This window comes from Pan troglodytes, chromosome 9 (genome assembly GCF_028858775.2).
Source record: "Pan troglodytes isolate AG18354 chromosome 9, NHGRI_mPanTro3-v2.0_pri, whole genome shotgun sequence".
Lineage (NCBI taxonomy): Eukaryota > Metazoa > Chordata > Mammalia > Primates > Hominidae > Pan > Pan troglodytes.
Genome location: NC_072407.2, coordinates 8,329,894 through 8,335,237, shown reverse-complemented (window position 1 = coordinate 8,335,237; position 5,344 = coordinate 8,329,894). Strand labels below are relative to the sequence as shown.

Genomic DNA, 5,344 nt, shown 5'->3' with positions numbered 1-5,344 from the left:
TCAGTTTTTAAAACTTTCTAAAAAATGTTACCAGTCATTTTTAAGTAGCCATTACAACCTAGTTAATAAATCTTCATAAAAAATTTAAACAATGTTTATAAATAATTACAGTTTTGATTTCCTTAAATATATAGATTGATTTTCATTTTAAAAATGTTTTAATAAGTTTCTAACTAGTTCTTATAATCTAATAAAATAAATTTAGAATTATAGTGGATGTGAAGTTCTCATACATGTTGTTAACATAACTTGCTGATATATTATTACACATTTCAATTTAAAATTACTTCTTGGTAATTATTTATATGCACATTTAAAAGTTGACGTCAGGCATGGTGGCTCACTCCTATAATCCTAGCACGTTGGAAGGCCAAGGCAAGATCACTTGAGCCCAGGAGTTCTTGACTAGGCTGGGCAACAGTGAGACCCCCAACTCTATTTTTAAAAATAAATAAATAAAAGTTGAAATCTGTTAAGCACTATATCTGGTAGGTACTATAATATGCCAAATTATCTAAATATTACAAGATCATAAAGTAACAAATACATAAGATTATTCTTATACATAATTCAAAAATATAAATACAATGGCTTTGATCTATTTAACCATCTCTCCACTAAGCTTTAAGTCTTACTAGGGATTTTTTTTTGGAAGGGAGAGAAAAACACCCACTACAGAAACAGTTTTATTATTCCAGCAAGCTGGGGTTTCTGTGGTGATACACAGAGAATCCCCATCTACCAGAGAGAGCCCTGACTGGGATGCAGGACTGGTTACAACGTCAAGATCCTTCTCTGTGACCAAGTTGATGTCTTATTTGTAAAATTCTTCCAAAGAGGAAACTTTTTTTAAATTTTTTTATTAAATTTATTAAATTTTATTTAATAAAATATAAATTTATTAAATTTTATTAAATTTATTAAATATTAAATTTTTATTAAATTTTAAAAAGAGTTTTTTAAAAACTCTTCTCACTGAAAACCTTATGTCCATCGCGGAGCTGTCTGCGGTGGCGGCGGCGCCTCTGCTCTGCCGCGGCCCGGAGCCCGCACCACCGCCTCTCCCTCCCTGCCGCAGCCGCGCAGCCCAGCAGCGCCCCAGACACACGCCGCCGGGCAGGAGCCGCTCGCTCTCCGGAAAGTGACAACAGAATTCATCGAAGTGAAGAATTTTTTAAGAAGATAACAAAAAGAGAAAGAAAATGCCGGAACCAATCAACGTAACAGTAACTACAATGGATGCTGAGCTGGAAATTTGCCATTCAGCCCAAAACAACTGGCAAACAACTTTTTGACCATGTGGTGAACATAGTTGGTTTGCGCGAGGTCTGGTTTTTTGGGCTGCAGTATGTAGACAGCAGAGGTTATTCTACATGGCTTCAACTAAATAAAAAGGTGACGCAGCAAGATGTTAAAAAAGAGAAGGATCCTTTGCAGTTCAAGTTTAGAGCTAAATTCTTTCCTGAAGATGTTTCTGAGGAATTAATTCAAGAAATAACCCAGAGACTCTTCTTCTTGCAAGTTAAAGAAGCCATCTTAAAGGATGAGATATATTGTCCGACAGAAACTGCAGTTCTTCTGGCTTCCTATGCTGTTCAAGCCAAGTATGGAGATTATAACAAAGAAATTCGTAACCCAGGCTACCTGGCTAATGATAGACTCCTACCCCAACGTATTGGAACAACACAAACTAACAAGAACAGTGGGAAGAAAGAATACAGAACTGGCATGAAGAACATAGAGGAATACAAAGGGAGGGTTCTATGATGGACTACCTGAAGATTGCACAAGATCTAGAAATGTATGGAGTCAACTATTTTGAAGTAAAAAAAAGGAAACTGAATTGTGCCTAGGTGTTGATGCTTTGGGTCTGAATATTTATGAGCATGATGACAAGTTAACACCTAAAATTGGTTTTCCGTGGAGTGAAATCAGAAATGTTTCATTTAATGACAAAAAATTTGTTCTAAAGCCAATCAACAAAAAGGCACCTGATTTTGGTTTTTATGCCCCTCACCTGAGAGTCAATAAGCAGATTTTGGCCTTATGTATGGGAAACCACGAACTATACATGCGAAGAAGGAAGCCTGATACTATTGAAGTATGACAGATGAGGGCTCAGGCTAGGGAGGAGAAACATCAGAAGCAGTTGGAGAGGGCACAATTAGAGAATAAAAAGAAGAAAAGAGAAATAGCAGAAAAGGAAAGAATAGAATGTGAAAAGGAAGAGCTGATGGAACGTCTAAAACAAATAGAAGAACAGACGATTAAAGCCCAGAAATAACTAGAAGAACGGACGCAAAAAGCTCTAGAACTGGATCAAGAATGAAAACGAGCAAAAGAAGAAGCAGAGTGGCTTGAAAAGGAGCGTCGAGCTGCTGAAGAGGCGAAGTCTGCCATAGCAAAACAAGCTGCCGACCAGAAGAATCAGGAGCAGCTAGCAGCAAAACTTGCTCAATTCACTGCCAAGATTGTACTTCTAGAAGAAGCCAAGAAGAAAAAGGAAGAGGAAGCTACTGAGTGGCAACACAAAGCTTTTGCAGCCCAGAAGACTTGGAAAAGACCAAAGAAGAGTTAAAAACTGTGATGTCTGCCCCCCCCCCCCACTCCACCTCCACCACCACCACCACCAGTCATTCCTTTGACAGAAAACGAACATGATGAACATGATGAGATTAATGCTGAGGCTAGTGCTGAATTATCAAATGAAGGGGTAATGAACCATAGAAGCAAAGAAGAACATGTAACAGAAACACAGAAAAATGAGCGTGTTAAGAAGCAACTTCAGGCCTTAAGTTCAGAATTAGCCCAAGCCAGAGATGAAACCAAGGAAACACAAAAGGATGTTCTTCAGGCTAAGGATGTTAAAACAGGCCATGGTAAGTACAAGACTCTGTGACCGATTCGACAAGGCAATACAAAGCAGCGTATCAATCAGTTTGAAGCAATGTGAGAGCTGTTATTTTGCATATATATTCTTCATAAGCTGAACTGCCAACAGAGAAAAGCAGGCCTTTGCAGATACGATGGAATGCATCCCACCTTGCAAAAGCACTTACACCAGTTTGACTGTGCTAGCTAAAAGACATATTTAAGGGGAGCTCTTCAACATTAAGGCAGTCTGATATCATACTTGGTTTTCTTTTTCTTTTGGTCCAGGAATGGAGAATGGTGTTCCATTGCCTTTTTTCGCATATTTTTCTTTTTTTTTCTATTGAAGATTAACACTAATTATCATGTCTGACAAATGTGTATCTGTGGCTTCAGTTTCATGCACATTTTAAAGGATAATGGTGCACATTTTAATGGGTTTCCCTTGCCCCTTCCATACTTAACCTGTGTATATTTCCACATTCCCTCTCACTCACATTTTCTCAGTGTGCCCTTCTCTTACCTGCCAAGCCCATAGCCATAATTCCGCCATCATACACATCAGGCAGTGTTTAAAATGATAGTAGTAGCACAGTGGACAGTCTTTGATCATTATGTTGAGTATGGCTATGAACCAGGAAAGAGATTAGAACATTTAATAATGTATGTACAGCTGATGGTTAGTTTTTTTAATCCAAATTTAATTACCTTACTGGATATTTGATATTTGATTATTTAATCACAGTCATCTTTAACAGCTACGTTGATTGGTGTTTTATCTCCTGTAATCCTTTGATGGGTTTTTTTGCCTACCATTTCACAGAGGTGTAGACAGCAGTAGTAGTTCCCTAGGAGAGTTTATTGATGAGACAGCCTCTGCAAGATTTTAAAAGTTTTGTTCTTTTATAGACTGATTTAGAAAAACAGATAATTAATGAAAAGAAAATATGCATTTGTTGGTAACTGATTTTAATTATTTTTTAAACCTGGACCTTTCTGGAAGGGCAGCATATTAAAACATCAGTCCCAAGGAGGGGACGACAATACTACCTCACTACTACACCTGCAATGACTGGTTGTTCAAACACAATGGAGTGTGTAAGCTATATGTTTTATAATTCATAATGATAGCCTCAATCATGAAGAAATACTTTTGAAATTTTTATTTTCCCTTAGAATATCTAGAGTGCTAAATTTTTAACTGCCTTTTTGTTGAGTCAAACTGTGGGATTCTGATCTGTATTAAACTTGTAAGCTCCTCACTGGTGTACTATCATCCTGGAGGGGTGTTGTATGGCTGAGGAAGAGTGAGAGAGAGAATGAGAGAGAGAGACTCTGTGTGTGTGTGTGTGTGTGTGTGTGTGTGAGAGATGCTAACCTTGTAGCATATGAAGAATGTCTGTACTTTGATCTGATAGTTACATAATCAGTATATTTGGTTTCTAGATCACTGTGCTTATTTTTTTAATCTCTAACTAAAAATGCTTAAAATTTGGTTTGTTAATTCTATTTTAGAAATTATAATTTTAGTTTATATTAACTTCATTTATATGTTACTGAAGAAATCTTTCCAGTTAGGAGGAGGTTCTAATAGTCACATGTTCTAATACTTTGTTTATTGTAAAACAGCTAAATTTGGAGATAGGTAAAGCCTTGTTTTCTCCGTGTGGTTCAGCTACTTTCCATTTGGAATTACTCAAATTTACATTTATCTATTAAAATTGCCTTTTATTAAACATTTTCATGCACAGTAGATTCAAGTTGTGTCTGAAAATATCTCTTTTGCTTTTTTGATTTTGCTGACTTTAAAAGGATTAATCTGGGCAGACATTATGAAAAGGAAAGGTTGCGTTTAATATATTTTTTTAACTTTGTAGGACAAAACATAGCTGGTTAACCTTGAAGTGACTGTTGTACCATGGTTGTGCACATGCTTCAGAATCCTAGGGAAGAGAATGTTCCTACTTGCAGTACATCAAAGGAATGGATGGTGGACCCTGCTATTCATGTTTTGAAACATAAATGTTCACTTTAAAGCAATTGCCATAATAGATAAAAACCTGAACTTTCATTGGGTTTTTGTTAATTTTCCTCATTTTGAATTATGTGCACCTACCATAGCTATATCAGCTTGATACAGTATTGAAAAATTATCAGTTATATTTTGCTGTTTATGATCTATTTGTAGATTAGGATTAAAATGGATTTAATTCATTTTTAAGGCTGTGTGAATTTTTCTAAACAAGAACCATTTGCAATATGGATTTCTTAGAGATTAAACCAATTATAACTTATTAGCAGTCGCGAGCACATGTTCATATAGTCAATGTAAAAATACACTAATGAGTATTTGGTAAATCCCAGTAGGCTTTTACCATTAGCATAATTTTGTGTTGTACAATTAAGTTACAATTATATCTCTAATTTTGGATAATATTCTAATATTCATTGGTTAACAATAAAGTGACAAAAG

At 35.9% G+C, this 5,344-nt stretch overlaps 1 pseudogene; it reads left to right on the top strand.

Annotated features, from left to right (window-relative positions):
* Nucleotides 1-1,202: 1,202 nt before the first annotated feature.
* On the top strand, nt 1,203-3,217 carry LOC744094 (radixin-like; annotated as a pseudogene).
* The last annotated feature ends 2,127 nt before the right edge of the window (nt 3,218-5,344 follow it).